At 40.0% G+C, this 18,406-nt stretch overlaps 1 long non-coding RNA gene across 1 annotated transcript; it reads left to right on the forward strand.

Annotated features, from left to right (window-relative positions):
* The first annotated feature begins 8,632 nt into the window (after window positions 1-8,632).
* LOC125695899 (uncharacterized) lies at window positions 8,633-17,896 on the forward strand. The gene is made up of 6 exons (XR_007378083.1): window positions 8,633-8,691; window positions 13,685-13,724; window positions 15,768-15,904; window positions 16,663-16,779; window positions 16,881-17,034; window positions 17,442-17,896. It is a non-coding gene; the product is annotated as an uncharacterized LOC125695899 (long non-coding RNA).
* Window positions 17,897-18,406: the final 510 nt, after the last annotated feature.

The following is an 18,406-nucleotide window of genomic DNA, read 5'->3' on the forward strand; positions in this document are numbered from 1 at the left end:
GAACCGATTCACATAGCGTTTGATACTGAATAACTGATGATGATTTTTTATTGTTCCTCTGGATTTCATACCACTTTCTTTTAATCATTTCAGTCTATCTTATAGGATTAGTTCATTTTTCATTGTAACTTGATTGCCTGCACGTGGAGTTACCACATGACATTTCAGATACCCTCAGGTAGCAGCCAAACGTGGCCTAGGACTGGCTATTCTTGCAGTGATCTGCTGAAGACCATGGGACATCTCAAGTGACATCACCAGATGACTGTGTACAACCATCTGAATCAAACCTTTGGGAGGGGTTTTGTTTGCAGGTTGATGTATCTACAAAGGGTAATCTGCATGTGTTACTGCACTTGAAGTTGTTATTCTCAGGGACAAATCTAGTTAGTACATCCAGTGGAGGCTAGAACAAAATTCTGCTCATCATAACACCACCAGCACAAGCCAATTCATTTAGCACAAGCACCTAGCACAATCTGAGATCCCATCAGGTATTCAGGCGTAGCTGGCAGGTCTGGAGCAGATGTGTGGGAGAACAGTGTTCTTCTGGAACAGCAGCCAGAGGCCAGGACAACATCCTCACTGGGAGAATCTGTGCGGAAGCACAGCGTGGGTATAAATGATGGCACAAGTCCATTTACTCAGCTGCATAGTTTTAGAGACTCCACTGGCTGTAGTGAATATATCACCAATGCAGAATGGGAGCTTAGGCACCTAACTGACATGTTACATTTATAAGCATATACCTAAATTTATGCATACTAACATGCAGGATGATTTTCACCCTTTTGTTCACAGTCTGCTTTTAGGCATTTCAGTATCTAAAAGGGTTTTATAAGACAGAGTGTGACTTTTTACCAGGTCCTATAGGGATAGGGCAAGGTTTGAGCTAGGTGATATTTAAGATTCCTTCCAACCCAAATCTAGGGCTCTATGACTGCTGGAGGTCCTTTCTGAACTGCCCAGTGGGGGAACCTATCTCCACCCATCTGTAGCTGGAGCTTTGGAAGCTGTGTGATTCATTTTTTTTTACTTTTTTTTTTTAAACTATCCCTGAAATGCAGCCTCTTTGAGTGATACATAATTCTCATACTTATTAAACCTTAGCAGGCCTGATGGATTTAACCTCCATTCCACTCAGGACATAGAGCTATACAATGGCTGCATTTCTAGCATAAAGCTGTGGCAGGGCAGTCTGGTGAAAATAAGCATACAGTCCTGTGATGAGTGCAGCTGCTTGGCTGTGTTTGCATACGTTTTATATGTGCAATTGTATTTTACCTTGTATTTTCAAGGTATATTTTGTTGGTTTTTTTTCAAGGCTAGCTTTGTTAGGAATTAATTCATCCTCATTACTCACAACTACTTCTGGTTACTTGCCAGGTTACCACTGTCCTTCTCCACTGTGTGCACTGCCACTTCAACTACAGATTTCCACTACCATTGGACAGCCATCAAAGAAACAGAAGCATTATAAAAAACACTGTATACGTTTCAGAAATTTCTTTTCCATTCTCACTTTAAATTTCATATCCAGCAAAAACTCATAAGCAATACTGGACTGTAAAACAGCTTGAAGATCTATCATGGTCATTTTTGATATTTTTATTTTTGCTATTGTATTTGTGTCATATTAAGAACCAAATTTTCAAGACTTGCCTTGAGAAATGTGTAGATTTCTGTGGACTCAGAGAAATACCTTAGCAAGTAAGTATGGAAAGTAAATGTGCTGAAAGATGGCACACCTGCCTCTCATTGGTATTTCTGGAAAAGAGGCATTTACCCTGAATATGCATTTAGGAAGAAGCACGTCCCTTAGTGTGTGTGGGAATCTATGCACTTTGAAAAAACTGCTCTAATTATTTTACTGAAGGTGAATAATTTCCAATGTCTGCTTAGAAATTGAAGATGTACCACAGCAGAAGTATTGGGGAACATGCAGAGTATGTAATCATTTAAAAAAAAAAATTGACAGACACTGTGACCTTTCTCAGTCGACATCATCTGACAGCTTCTTGAAAAAAGAGCACAGTAAGTGAACTGTGTGGGAAAGAAATGGAGGGCTGGAAGGTGTTCCAGCACCAGTTTGGGAGGGCAGGTCACAGTGCATGGTTTGCTGCATGGATCTGCCAGCACAGGCAGATCCCAGTGGCAGAATCTGACAAATTGGCAAACAAACCCACTGCGCTGTGTGGGGAAATAAGCAGCAGTGTGATGAGACATAAAAAGTCAGTAATGTCAAAATTGTGGTCAGGGAATAGTGTGGCTGCTATATTTCGCATATACTCAGTTGAGGGGGGGATATGCATAACAGATGGCCTGAAAACAGCAGTTTTGAATTAATCAGGATGCAAGATTGTGAGGATGTAGATGACAGATTTAGTGTATAGATGGTGAAAAACTAGATATGAGAGGCAGTACAGTGGAAGGATAGCAAGCTTTGCTTGTAGGCTTAGAATTGAGTATGAAAGTTCTTCTGGAGGTCATCAAATCCAGTCCCTTGCTCAGAGCAGGGCCAGTGTTCAAGTCACAGCGGGCCTTCTCCAGATAAATTCTGTCTGCAAGGATAAATCATGGAATTACAGAATCATCAAGGTTGGAAAAAGCCTCTGAGTTCATCTAGTCCAAATGTCCACCTACCACCAACAGTTCCCCACTAAATCATGTTCCTCAGCACAGCATCTAAACATCTCGTGAACACCTCCACTCAACCACCTCCCTGGGCAGCCTGTTCCAGTGCCTGATGAAATGGACAGATTCCTACACCCTCAAGACAACCTGTTTCTGTGCTTAAGCACTCCCATAGATGACTTTTTTTCTCTGTCCACTCCAAATGTCCTTTGTTGCAACCTGATTCTTGTCTCTTGTCCTTTCTCTGTGCAGCTCAGAGAAAGGTGCCAGTTGGGCAACACAAGCAGCAGCTGGATTCCATTCAGCCTTTTCTTCACCAGGCTGGACAGCAAGTCCATGTCTTTCTTGTGCTGGGACTGCCAAAACTGGACATGAGAGATGAAAAGAAGGGAGAAATCACTTTTGCCAGCCAGCTGGCTACATGGCTGCACCTGGCATGCCATTAGTGCTACTGCTCCTGTGTCCAGAGTCAGGAAACAGGAGTCTGTGTAATGTGGTCAGTGTAACTCTGGATTTTAAGAATCACTAAAAAATCTCAAAGCCCTCCAGAGCCCTTGCGTGAGCTATCATGAATCCAACTGTGAAGTTCTGAGAGTTCTCCTGGCATGGAAAAGTGGCTGAAACTGTATAGAGGAATGGGTAACTGCAGGGCTCAAGGATAGTATGTGGTTATTCATCAAGTTCTTTGTTTGCTGAGGACACTGAGAAAACAAAACAATAAGAAGAAAATTATAAAGCAACAACTGAAATACTGTGCAAGAATTTCATATACAGTGCATAAATAAGAAGTTATATGTATTTTAAATCCACTTTATCTGAAGTCTAGTGCAGGAAAATTAAGTAGATCCGAGCATGGCTAGAAAGAAGCAAATACATTCTTTTTATAAAATTCTCCATAAATATAGATGCATAACAGAAATTTGTCAGCGAGTATTATGATTTAAGTTTATTCTTTGTAACTTACAGGATATGTCTGTAAAATATGTGAGTAGCACAATATAAGTAATGGTGATGATTTTTACAGGATGCTGGTAAAAATAATGTATATTACGGATGGTTTTTATTTACGATACTATCATAAAACTGTTGACTGTCTATTGAAAGATGCTAAGGAATGTCAGTTTCCCATGTAGGACTTTGTCTTTAATTTCAGTATATTCTTTAAAGGACTATGTAAGCTCTTAAGATTCTTACTATACTGTAATAAATATCCCTTAAGTATTAGTCTTTTTCAATACAAAACAGGTGGTGCTGAACCATGATATATACCTAAAACTTAATCTAAAGCAGCCTTGATCTCTGTCTGTAGTCCTGCCATGATTTATATTCTTTTGTAGGTTAATTCTATAGCAGACTGAAACCACAAGGCAGAAGGTAGAGATGTGTCAAAACTTTCATTTACACTTTTTCAGTTCTGACATTTGGTCAAATCTTGCACGTTCCCTTTTCATAAGGACTATGAAGGACGTGTCTTGGCCTTGCGTCGGATTAATTTTAGGCTCTATCATGAAATCCTCTTTGGTGTTTACAGTCTCCAAGAGCAGAAGCTGCAATGCAGTTGGGGGACTTCCTTTTGATACTAGCTATCAAGAGCACTCTGACATTTTCAGTGATTTCAGTTCTGATTAATGCTACCGTGAAATCAGACCCAGCAGAATTATGGTGGATTTGAGTTCACTTACGTATTTATTTATTTTCCAGTGAGTCTACTTTTAATGCTAGGTGATATGGAGAGATAAAAAAAATACACACAAAATTTAATCGGATGTAGAGCACTTTAATAAAATAAAACTGCATTTGCAGGATTTAAATAAACCATCAGAAAAAGCTGTATGATGGAATTTAAATCTTAATTGAGCAGAGCTATGAAAACCAGCGTTCCTTCTCAGCCCATCGCAGGGTCTTTGTGGTAGCACATATCCCAGCTCTGCCTGCTTGCAGTCTCAGCTTCAGGAACGCAATGGAGTTACAGCGTCAGAGAGGTGTGCATAAATGTTCAGTTGTCAGAAACAGTATATTTTTGAAGGGGCTGGGACACCTGTTTTCTGGTTGGCATGGCTAAGCATCAGCAGCCACTGTCTAAAACAAAGAGCTCTACATCCACGTTGGCAAAAAATTTGGTGCAAAAAAGCAACAGTCAATGAATTAATCAGTACTCTACATTATGAGAAGTTCAGGGCCTCTACTTCAGACTAGTTTCAATTTGGCCCCCCAAACCATCACCACTATCATTACATGTGGTTTGGAGCTATCTGAGGCTTTGTTTAGATAAGAAAGCATCATGCTGTGAGAAAAACAGATCTGCAGAGTGAAGCAGCTGCTGCTGAGAACCTCACATCCACAGTATGCACTTCGGAGGGTTTGCTGCAGATTAGATCTTGGCCCAGGCACTGAATGCTCATTAGTAAATGCAGCACGTTAGGAGAAACTCTTGGAATACATCTTCCGGGTTAGTTCTGCCTTCAGAGAATCCAGCTGAGGTTTCTCTGAGACTTCTCTGCATTGTGAACAGAAGAGCAGGTCAAACAGCCCCAAGATCTGCTTCCTGTGCACACTTCTGATCTGGACTGACCAGAGGCAACACAAACATACCCTGAAGTGGTAAGCACTGTCACAGGCTCATGTGCTCCCATAAGGGACTGAAATGCAATTGGTGGCTATATGGAGACCAGACATCAGGTTGGCCTCCTCTGAAAGGAAACCTACTGCCTGCAAGCACTGTTCTGCAGGCTGCACCAACCTGCAGTAAATGGGGGCTCTCAGGATTTGTATTGCCTCAAAACAAAATGCTAAACAGACACAGCTGTAGTCTGGATTTTGTGGCAGAACATTCCGTTCCTCTTGGCACCCAAAATGGAGCTGAAGCAGATGAAGCTTCTGCACAGCATTTCAGGAGACAACAATGAGTATTAGAGGAATTTCTGGGGATGGTTTTGAAAATTAATCCGGGTGCAGACATGACAGTCCATGAGCCACTGACAATCCCTGTCCCTTACACAGCCCCAGGCATTTGGGAGCATCACGAACCGAGCACATTTGCACTGTGGAGTGCCTCTGGTCAAAAATGGGAGCAGTGCTTCATTCCAGCGTTTTTAAGGACTGTTTCTTCCTTTTCCTTCTTTCCTATTTTTTTTTTTTTTTAAATGTGCAGCTGCCTTAGGTCACAGGCATTTGATGCCCTATAGCTGTACTTGAAATATGCGATTTGAGGTTTAAAAAAGCTGTTACACTTGTCATCAACAAACAGGAAACTTTTATTATAAAATCTGTTTCTTAGATACTCTTAATAAAAGTCATAAACTGAACTTGTTTTGTTGCTATGTGGAAACCATATTGGGAAGGATCTCCGACAGTTTTTCAAACATTCATCTATCACTCTTTACAGAACAGTTTTGTTTGTCAAATACATACAGTCCTAAGAACAATCATAAGTAAACAAAGGAAGTGTTCTATCCACAAGCCAAACAAATATTCTCTCTACAACTAGACCAAATCTTAGTATTTAACTCATCATAACATTTAGCTGAGGAGAGTCAGAGGAACATTACAATGCATTCACATTCTGGGCCTCATAAGAGTGATCAGGACTATCAGGTAGAAAATCATGTGCAATTATAGAAAGTAATGGGCAGCAGTAATAGTGTCAATAATGATTAGTAGGTCCTTTTAATTGTATTTAATTGCATTTTCTTGAATTCCAGGTTGTTTGTTGAAGCTCTAGATTTCATGTGCCTCTAATAAAATCCTTCAGATCCTATTCCCAGGGGTTCCACTGAAATCAGCACAGGCAAATATATTGTTTATTTTACTTTTTAAAAATCTAAAGGCTAATTCTATTCTGAATTTGCAGAGGTCTGAATTAAGACTTGTTTAAAAATAGATTGATTTTGATCTGTGATACTATTTAGAAACTCTCTATTTTACAAACTTGCTCGAGAGAACTTAACAAAGGCTGTTATCAGTGAAAATGTTGTAGCTAGAACAAGATTTTTGGAACAATTAATGGCAACATTTGAAGCATTTTGTTTTGTACTAATCTGCACTTCTGCCCTACTGTTTGCTCTGTAACAACTCTGTTTTCTTCTTTAGAGATATATCTGCCCCAACAAACTAACATGAGACCACCTTCGCTATTAGAAATGGACCAAATATCTTATGTACAGGTATTCAGTGGAGAAGGGAGAATGGAAAGAAGTGCTAAAGCCAGAAACTAAAGTTGCTTCAAAACTGGAATCTTACAGAGACCTGATTTTCTCTCATGTAATACTATGGTTTTCATAGAGATCCTGACTTTTTTCCTTTGGAAAGTAATGGAAAACTATCTGTTGAATTAAAGAAATCCAGAATTAAATGTAATTGCTAAGGCAATGGTGATTGCATGCATATAAAACTGTACAGCATGCAGGCAGGGCAGATATTTGCAGGAGGGCTACGTGACTATCAAGTGATCTGATGTGCTGCACATACTGGTGGTGTAAGGAGGAAGGAAGCAGGGATAATCTGATCTTTGAACCATGCAACAGAGACAGAAGAGAATAATGTTTGGGATCATCAGCATAGGATGAATTTCTGAAGCTTTTATCTTTTATGAAATTTTGTTTTAATTGCTTCTATTTGAATTGTGTCTCATTTCTAGTGTCTGTTTGTGTGGAGAAGGAATGATGTTCAACACTTAATGCACTGGATTGAGAGATTTGAGATTTATCTGTCTCTGATTCCCAGTGTGACCTCTAGCTAATCGTTTCCTCTCCCCGTCTCAGTTTCCTTATCTGTAAAGTGGAGTTAATAAGCCTTTCTATCTCACAGAGTGTAGTGAAGTTAGACAATTCAATTAATAGTTGTAAAACTAATTTAGCTTCCGGGGTAGGAAGTGAAAAAAAAACTGTAAGGAATTATTCATAAATGCAGTAAGCTATCACTGTCCAAAGCTGAAGAACAAACGTTCTGCTTCATATTTTTCCTGACTTCTGCCACCCAAGAAAGGTTGTTCATCTATGAAAGATAGAAAGCTTAACGTACTTGCATCACCATTTCTTTCTTTTTACCCAGCATATTTGTATTAATGTAAATTATATCCTTTCATATTATATTATTATTAACTAAGTACTAATATCAAATAAATGAAAGGAGGGGATAATATTCTCCCTGGGTAGAATGCTATTGATTCTAAGTCTGAAGCTGAGACTCACTGAGATATTGGGTGAATCTGGCTAAGTCTTTAGAGCTGTTTTACTTATGTTTTATGCCAAATAAAATATTATCAGAGCATGGACTGCAAACAAGGCATCATATTGTCAGTAATTTAATTTACTGTGATTTTCTATTATGACAAACATGCATTCTAAAGACTGCAAGAGTGATGCGTTTAAAGAAATCATATGCAGATTAAAGCTTTCCATTTACTAGCGAGCTGTGCAGGCTTCTGTACAAGAAGAAGAAAATTCATTGTGTCTTTAGATTACTGCTTCTCCATAAGCAATTTTGTGTATGGGAGGAGGGCTAAAATCAAGTACAATTTTCTATTAGCTCTATGGTTCTGATATGCAGGTTGCAATAAACAGTAATACTTAGCATACTTGGAAACAAACTACCTTGAAAATACAAAACTTTACAAGAAGACTAACTGAGCTAATGCAGGGATGTGAGAGACAAAAACGAGTTGGAAAATAACTCCATGAAACTAGGAGACTATTCTCATAGTGAGAATAAAACCATAGTTATAGAATTTGTGATGCCCGTACCAAATGCCAGATGTCTGATAGCATTACTGTTTCTAGGTCTTCTCATCTGAAACAAATTTTCCCATGTATTTTTTAAGCAAGCTGATGTTTCCTCATGTGTATGGGAACTACTGAGTCACGGCCTGAACCTCTGATTGATCACCTGAGGCGAGCACTGAGTCAGCCAGACCAGCACAGGTGAAGGCAATTCAGCTGTGCTGCTGGAAGGAGGGGGAGCCAGGCTCCTCCTAGACCTATTTAAGAGCTGGCTACCACTGGGGAAAGATCTCAGCTGGAGATCTCTCTTTTTGGTGTTCTGTGGTGAGTCCAACTAAGGGTAAGCATTCCATTTATTTCCTTTTGTTATCATAATCTACTTCGCCTAACTCTCTTGATTATTTTATGACTGTAGCATCTTAATATCTGTTGATTATACACTCATGTCTCTAGCTGACAGTTTTACCATGACTTATATGCAGATAGGGACTTTGGGTGGGATTCATCCCCCCAGCACAGAATGGCCACAGCAGGAGCTGGCTCATGGTCAGACCAAGTCATCCCCAGCTGCTCCTATTTTCAGCTGAGAGGGAGCGGACACTTTCAGGTGATGATTCACCTATCCTGACACAGGATGTGATGACTGGATCTTCCGCGCCTAGAAGGGACTCCAGATGAATAGTTTAGATAAAAAAAGTCAAATCCTTTGAGTTGGAAAAAAAAAAAGCTTTTCTGAGATGAAAATCTCCCCAGTCCTTGCCATTGTACAGATTTTAAAAACAATTTTCTTCTAAGCACAAAAGTGACATTTTTAGTGAGTTACATTCTTACAAATTAAAAAAAAAAAAAAAGAAGAAAAAGAAAGAGCCAGAGGCAAGTACTAAAGAGATATCAAGTTTCTTTGAATTGTCAAAAGTGATTGCATTTCTTTAAAAGATTAGAAGAGTAAGCGATATATTTAGCTTTCAACACTTCTAAAGTGGGGAAAAAAAAAAAACAAAACAGGTATTATCTGAAAAAATGTACTTAAGAGTACAGATGTAACAACTTGTAATACCAATGTTAGCAGTGCCATAACAAGAGAAAGAATGAATGACAGCTACTCCTTGCAGTGACGTGCTTTAATTTTGCATGTCAGGACAGCCTGAAAGTGATACTAGCAAAGTAAATTCTATTTGAAATCATAACATTAATAGAAAATACCAGTGAAATAATGTATTTAAAGGTATGAAATAGGATAAGCTTCACAGAGCATTTACTTGCCATATGCAACAAAAGGGGCAAATGCAGAATAATTGCCATCAATTTCTGAGTATCTTGGGGAAGTGCACTAAAAAATATTGAAATGAGAGACTAAATAATTGGTTTGAGAATTCAAAGCAAAAAAATTAAATTTCCTTCATAATTTTTCTTTGTTAATATTTCAGAATATGTATCTGTCAAAATCTTTTCCATTTCAACCAATCTCTTGAAAATGGCAATTCATTGAATTCATCCAGTCTTGGGAAAGTGCTGCTTTATATGGGAGCAGTGGAACAAGAGAACTTTATAATAAGCTACTCAAAGTGCTGGTGGGGCAAAGAACAAGGTATCTGTGTTCTGTTGGAAATGAACGGGGAGCCCATGTATACCAACTCTGCAGTGATTTGATGTGTTTTGTTTTGATGTGTTTTCTTTCGTAATTTTTGCTTTTGTGACATTCAGTTTTCAGTTAAGATTTAAACAGACCAAAAAAAAAAAGACTCAGTCTTCAAACTTCCATAGCAATCCATAACAAATGTAAGTTGGAGATGTCCTGCAAATGTTTTGGTTTGATCTCAGCTATTATCATTTGATTATTCATTAGTTCGTCAAATTGCTGAAATGTGACTGAAAGCACCTTGTGAGTGTCTCTGTTCTTTTGAGCTGAAGGTCAAGCTGACACCTGAAATCATGACATTACTAAAATGCTTTATATGAGGGTATTTTGGTTGTACTAACAATTGTTTCTGTTCACTGAGATGGCTGCTTCTTAATGGTACCTCTTCTTAGTACAGAACAGGAAGAATGACTTTTTCTTTAAGGTTGCAGAGGAAATGGTTTTATGAATCTCAGTATGAAGATCTTACGTAGAGCCTCTTCAGCATTTCAAGCTGCACACTTAAAAATACTTATTGCATACGTGGTTTAATATATGTTCCTCACTTTTGATGAAATGGGATCAATATATATATTCCAAACTCAGCATTTCTTTTTATACTTCAGTACAATGCAGTACAATAATTTGGGGGTGAGGGGGTTAATTCTGCCCTAATTACCTAATTGTCCACCTGTACTGAAATGAGCAAAGCAGCAGTGCTGCTCTTGATTGTGAAGTGGTGGAGTTTTTGACTCAGCTGGCACATAGGAAGGCTTTTGGACCCTTGTGCAAATTACAGTATAATAGCAATACTCTAAAAGAAGTAATTATACCCAGCCTCTATAAGTCAGGAACCGCACACAAAAAAACTTGGGCCTTTTAATTTGGTCACATATAATGTATAAAATGCAGTTCCTCTGAAGCTAATGGAACCAGAGGGAGCTTTATGATTATGACTCTCTTAATATATTTTTCCATTTAAAAAGCAGGGTCAGCCTTGAACAGAGCAAAAGGATGAAGTATGACTTAAGTGCTTCAGACTGGCGCACAGGATAAAATGAAGCAAAAAACACAGCTGGCCTATGAGTAACTCCTCAGTGCCATTGCTTGTCGGAGTATCTACTCCATAAGCTGCCAGGTCAGCAGCAGTAAATAAGCACACTGTGGTATGGCAGTTAATACCCAATCATTCACTGTTGTTGTTGGTTTGGTTTTTTTTTCAAAACCTTCAGAAGAGGTAAAACATTTAATATTAATACTATTAGGTGGAATGGAGAAAAGAATATTTGTGTTTCTCTGTACCATTTGAAATAACACATGGAAAAGCTACTTTGTTTTGATGTGGTTAAAGGGATTCTGGCTAGATCTGTAGCTGTATGGTTTCTCGGTGCCTTTTGACGTCTTTGTAGCCAGCACCACAGCAAGTTTCTCTGTTCAAAGAGCCAGGGACCAGCTTCTCACTCATTTATTAATATTGAGTAGTATCTTACACAGGTTGGCCCTCTCTATGTTCAGGGTATACAGAAAACCTCTAAGTGGTATCCTTCAAGGGAACCCACTCCTAAAAGCAGTAATTAAGAGGCAAATGCTGCTGACTTATCTCCTGACTACTGCAGCCAAAAGGTACTTCAAAGCATCCCTAAGGATGTCATTCCCAGATAGGTTAAAACTAATCCTGCTCTGAGTCAGGCCTGCCTCTCTCATGCTGGTGCTGCTACTCATCTGAGCACAGCATATCAGTCTGCAGACTTAAGCAGAAAAATTACTATTTTTTCTGAACTGGATCACTCTGAGTTGAGACACACATCAGTAACTGTACACGGGAGGGAACAGGAAACAGGCAGGCCTGAAGGGTGAAGAGTGAGTAAAGGGACAGAACTGCAGCAGCATAGTTAAGGCAAAGGATTGGTAGTGGTACATTTTATATTTGCAATTGCCTTTATTTTGTAATTATAAACAAATAATAAATAAACAGTTGTTTTCATTTTAAGCTCCCTAATGATAAACTCATGTGAAGCAACAGATACATGGCAAGTTAATTCCTTGGCAAGAATGAGGATGGGCCAAGTGGTTATAAGAGAAACGTTTTGAATACCTGCAGAAAGTACAGATCTGGGATTTGCAGAAGCTAGGAGATGGAAAAGATACTTGGAGCACTTAGAACTGTTTCCAAGGACCTAGATTTTAATCCAGACATGAATGTTCAGGAACCCTAAATTAAGTCCTCTATCAGCAGTTGCCCCTGTAGGTGTATTTATGCCCGGTTGCTGGCTGAGCTCAACAGGCTCACTTGGGAAAATACCAGCCCTCCTGGCAGATAGGATGGCTCTTTGTTGGCATCCACAGGCATGGATGAGGAGAGCCTCTTCTACAGAGTAGGGGAGTGCATCAGAAAGGGGTTTTTAAACCTTTTTTAAAAGTTGTGCATCATTCACGGAGACGTGCAAAATGAATTGTCTCATTCTGGGCAATCTTCTAAAAGAGGAAGATTTGACAGCGTTTAACAAATGGATGGCAGACTAAGTCATAGATTATAAACTAATGAAGAAGTTTGTATTGAGCAATTGTCCATTGTACCTGAAATGTCTTGGCTGAAATTCAAAGGCTGCAAGAAAGTAAATAATTTGAATCATGTATAATCTCATAAACTGGATGACTTTTTAGAAAGCGTCCAAATTCGTTGAGGATTAAAATGCACTAGTAAACCTAATTGCTGTGGATCATGCTTGCAAGGCTTTTGACAATGATGTGAAGAAAGATGCTTGAAGCTGTGAAAAGTTGACTGTTGATTTTCTGTCTGTGAAAAATAGAGTTCTTCACTGAGAGAAGAAGGCTGGGGCAGGACGGTGGCTGTGGCTGGGCCATGCTACATGCCAGGCTGAGGGATGTTCTGGCATGTGGCCTTACACAGTGCCTCTGGCAAGGGACACACGTGGGCAGAGAAAGCACATGATAGCAGATAAACCCATATTGTCACAGTGGCACAGTTGGCAAAGATTTGTGCCCTGTTTGCCAGGAGATACTGATTCATGTTCCTGACTGCCATTAACTTGCACGGCCAATTTATTCTAACCTCTCGATGTCTGTTTTTCCCATCTGCTGAAATTCAGTTAATTAGCAAGTGAACTGTGACTTGTTCTGTACTTTAAAAACCTGATCTGATACAGAAATGCTGAATAATACTGGGAACTTCCTTTCAGATACTCCATAAAACTTCTCCCAGATAGCAGGTTCTGCCCAGAAGTATGTGCTCTTAGCTAAAACTTCAGATTTCTCTTAGTACAACATGGCCATGGAGCCAAAATATCTGCTTTGAAAAGGCCAAGATGTTGGAAATTTCTTCCTTTCAGGGAGCTAATGTCCAAAATAGTAGTTTCTAGGCTTAGCAGTAGAGGTGTGTGCATTCACTTCATTTCAGACATAAAGGATGCCTGGGCCTTGCTCCCTTCTCCTCTTTCCCCTCCAATGTTTCCAATGATGTGACCCCCTGCTGTGTCCCTAGCTTTGCCTCTGCCTGGTCCCATACTGATTCCTGGTCTCCATTCCTCTCGGGCTTTTTCTTTAGGCCATTCATTTTCATTTCCAAGCCAAAAATGTTTTTACCAAGGCAGACGCCAAGTCACCCAAGTGGTCTCATGCTTTTTTAAGCAGAATGCTCCTGAGTGAAATCCCAAAGAATGTTTAGATCTCATTATTGCCATTTTCTTCATTTCAGATAGCAGTCTGAAGCAGTTTTACCGCAGGCTATTTTTCAGGTAGTTCTTTTTATCTGAATGTTTTTTGATTGTGCTTCTAATCTGGTGATAAATATATTGTGAGTGCTGCTTTCCTACTTCTCAGTTCCCTGTTTTGTGCATATGTTTGGCACAGGGATTCTTGGTAAGGTCCAACCCTGTCAGCTGACCAAGTGAAATTAATGAGGCTATCATCTATGCTGCTGAACTTTCAGCATCAGAAAGGATAGGTGAAAAATAAAAATAAATAAAGAGGCTGTGGGGTGCGATCAACGCACCAGAGGCACAGGATGCCATCCAGAGGGACCTAGACAGGCTTGAGCACTGGGCCCAGGTGAACTTCATGAGGTTCAACAAATCCAAATGCAAGGTCTTACACCTGGGTCAAAGCATTTACAAATGGGGAGATGAAAGGATTGAGAGCAGCCCTGCCAAAAAAGACCTGGGGTACTGGTGGTGGATGGGAAGCTGGATGTGAGCCAGCAATGTGCCCTCACTGCGCAGAAAGCCAACTGTATCCTGGGCTGCAGCAGAAGCATGACCAGCAGGGTGAGGGAGGTGATTGTGCCCCTCTACTCTGAGCTAGTGAGACCTCATCTGAAGTGCTGCATCCAGATGTGGAGTCCTCAGTATAGGAGAGACACGGAGCTGTTGGAGTATGTCCAGAGAAGGGCCACAGAATTGATCCATGGAATGGAACACCTCCCCTACAGGGACAGCTCTCTCTACGGAGCGAGCTGGTGCTGCCTGGAGAAGAAAAGGCTGTAAGGTGACCTGATAGTATATCTGATATATACCTGATATATATACCTGATAGCCTTTCAGTATCTAACGGAGAATAACAGGAAAGAAGGGGACAGACTCTTTAGCAGGGTCTATGGTGATGGAATAAAGTGAAATGGTTTCAAACTCAAAGAGGGCAGATTTAGGTTAGATGTAAGGAAAAAATCTTCTACAGTGAGGGTAATGAGGCCCTGGAGTAGGTTGCCCAGAGAGGTGGTTGATGGCCCATTCCTGGAGGCATTCAAGGCGAGGCCGGATAAGATCCTGGGCAACCTGATGTAGCTGTGGCGTCCCTGTTCATTGCAGGGGAGTTGGACTAGATGGCCCTCAAAGGCCCTTTCTAACTCTAAGGATTCTATGATTCTATGAAATACTCTCAAAATCAAGACTGACTTTTAGATTGATCATGCAAACTTGACAGATCTCATCTAGAAAGTGGATTCCTAGATTTCATCTAGAAAAAAAATGATGTCAAATTTATGGACAATTTTCAGGGTGGGATTTGAAAACCTCAAATATAGGCACTGTGCAGCTGTAAAAATCAGTTCTGAAACACTCTGGGTCAGTGGCGGAGATCTTAGAAAACTGAGATTTTAACAGGTTCAGCCATCAACCCTAATCCTCCTATGTTCGTGTGTTAGGACATAGTACATGGTTGAAAATTGTCACCCAAATCCTATATTCATCTTATATTTAATTGATCTATTTTTGTTAGCCTGTTGCCTAAATGGTTAAGGCATAATAATTAAAACAATTACACATAAGAATAATTTGAGTTGCACTACAGAAAAAATACTTTCTCCCATACTTTGCTAACTGCTTTAGTAATTTTTAAATTACTAAATATTCTGAAGTTTTGTTTTACTATATTAGTAATTATTATTGAAGCATTACTACTAGTATCAATTAACAAGTGGTATGCCAGTTGGAAGAATGCTATGAATTTAAAGGAAGGTCATTTCCTTGTGTACCAGCTGGGATAGTCTACAGACAGCAGGTACTGACAGGGAATGGTGCCCTGGGGACAAAGCTTGTGGTACTTTAAAATGTGATGAAGAAATTATCAGTGTAGTTTTCCATGGATGGAAGAGGGAAGATTGCATTTCCCTGCCCAGTTTGTTAATGCTGACCACAGCATGGACTTTACTATTTTCTATGCTGACATTCAAATATTATTTTTGTCCTAAAAACCAGATTAATACACAAAAGATTACATGCATTTTTAAATAGTTCCTCATGCAAAAGTTGCTTAGAGTTGACTTTTTTCCTACTTCTCCTTAGGGATCGTTAGAAGCAGCAGTACTTCAGACTTACCGGGATGCGTAGAGAAATACATCTTTCTCCTTGAGAGATTTGTTCCAAGCTAATAGCACTTTCTGCCAGTGAACATGACTGAAGACAGAGCCAAGAGAAACCTGGTAACTGACAGAAAATATCCCAGCAATGGATGAAGAAGCAAATGAATAAAATAATGAAGTGATAAGTCATACAAATTGTTTCTTTGCTCTGAGTGAAAGGAGAAACATGACAGTATCTGACTGAGCAGGTCACTTTGATGGCAGTCTTCCTAGACCTACTGTCCCAGTAAAAGCTATTTGATTTCATCTATAAGGCACTGTTTGTTTCAAAAGATCAGTCTCATTCAAGCTTTCTCTGCTATTCCTTTTTAAACATCCATCTAATGCCTGCACCTCTGAGTAATTTTCTTGTCACAGAGAGTGTGCAGAAGACGAAAGCAAACCCCCGCTGCTTCCTCCCTCCCTTTTCATTCTATTATTTCCTTGTTTCTTACACTCTCCTCCATTTCCCTTTTTGTCAGCTCTTTTCTGTGCCAGTCCTTCTTTCTGGCTCGTGCGTGTGTGTGTCTGCATATTGTCACAATCAAGAAGTGACAAGGAATAATGCTTTCTCATATTTTTAAAATGGTGTCTTCATGCTATTGGTAGGTAGTCAGATAGCAACCCTGAAAAATAGGTTCTGCCTGCCAGTTAGTGGGAAGAACTCACCCATTTACTGTATATGAGAAGACCTAAAACCCCTCCTTTGCAATATTCAGCAGCCAAAATAATGGGAAACAAACACAAATACCAGGTGTCTTGGTTACGTCTCCTGAGTTTCCTCAGTCTTGAAAACAGGGGAGCCACTGTTTCTCTTTCCTCCCCCTTGCTTTCTGCAGGAACCCGAACAGAAGCCGTGTGGTGAGCACACTGGGAGCAGCATGGAGATGGCCTCCTTCCCCACAGCAGACCTGTCAGCATGCCTGGGTTTTATCTTTTTTTGTAGATACTATTCTGTGAGTCAATACTGATTCTAAACAGAAAAGGGGGGGGTCTATATCAGTCAGTTTGGCATTGGTTCAGTTTCACCAATACCTTGACTTTATATTCAACATAGCATTGAGGTCTAGAAGGCCTGGCTTGCTGTGTGGTAGTTGTTGAAGACATTTCTGAAGATCAAGCTCAACTCGGATGTTCAAGAAACTGAAAAACACGCTGGAACACATGAATCTTTTATTCCTAAGCAATCTTCATACATTTTCACCTCAAAGGTAAGCAAAACCACTTGGCTTCCTCATTGTATTCTTCCACGTAGGATGGAAAGTCTGCAGTTCTGCAAGGACTGTGCCATGCCTAACATCACAGAACTAACATCTGTCTAAATAGGAAAACTCTTGCTGTGCTACACTTACTTTGCAGTTTGCAAGCTTCTAATCTGCCCTTTCTGCCTGCCTTGAGAGGAAATGTGGTAGTGACCTCATTTGCAAATGCAGAAACAGTGACAGCAGAAGAAAGCTGCAGGTTTGCAGTCTGTCTTCTGCTTCAGTTTTCTGCCACTCTTATCCTGCACAGCTCGCACATATGTAACTGTATAGTTTAGAGAGAGATTTGGGCATAAACATCAGTTTCTTGTGTGTCATTTCCATCTTTTTTTCTTTCCCATTAATTAATCTCCAAGCCTGCTTCATGTGCGATGGACCTGAGAGAACACTGCTAAGAAGTTTTCAGTGACAGCGTCTAACAACCAAAGCCCTGTCTGCACACAGATTGCACTCTTAACAGCTCTGCTAATCCTCAGTAGCTGCCAGGACTCTGGTTACAACATCAAACCACACATGAAGAAGTAGCAGTGCCTTATCACCTCCAGATCATCAGGAAGTGCCACCCCCACTGCTACGTGCATCAGAGAGAAAGGCTGGGGCACAGGCTCCTCTTCAGGCCTGGAATAGATGGAGCTGCTTCTTTTAACCTGCTTTTTAACACCAGAACAGGCAATACACTACAATCTCTTACAGCCGGAGGATGTCATACGTGTGCTCTCGTGGCATAGTTTCTGCTAAGAGCAGGAAACAGGCCACTCTCACCAGTGCAGCTGTTGAGCATAAACAACTGCAGTAATGCCTGCACTTGAGTAACTGTAACACTTGAGGCGAAATTGGTTTTACATGCGGTAAAAATGTATTTAGCGGAGGCATATCGTATTTTACTGAACCCTAAATATTGCTTTTTTTTTTTACGCTGTAGATATAAAATATCCTTTAAAGAAGGAATGTGATAGATTCTATTAAGGTCCCATTGCCAATTTTGTATTTATCAAAATAAAAACATACTACGATTGAGCCATAAGGAAGAAAGAATGCAAACTCACATCCATCCTGAAGAAGGCAAGAAGAATCTGGAGAAATAAGGTCAAGAAGCTCAACTGCACTTTCTGCAAGAGTTATGGGCAGAATTTTCCTACAAGCCATTTCTAAACATGGGAGAAATAAGAAGGTGATTGGGAACCGCCAGCTCAGAATGATCAAGGGCAAATTATGCCTGAGCAACCTGATTGCCTTCTGTGATGAGATGACTTGTTCAGTGGTGGAGGGAGGAGCGCTGTATGCTTTGATTCTAGTAGGACTGTATTCTTTGATACAGTCT

Source organism: Lagopus muta, chromosome 7, assembly GCF_023343835.1.
Source record: "Lagopus muta isolate bLagMut1 chromosome 7, bLagMut1 primary, whole genome shotgun sequence".
In the NCBI taxonomy this organism is placed as follows: domain Eukaryota; kingdom Metazoa; phylum Chordata; class Aves; order Galliformes; family Phasianidae; genus Lagopus; species Lagopus muta.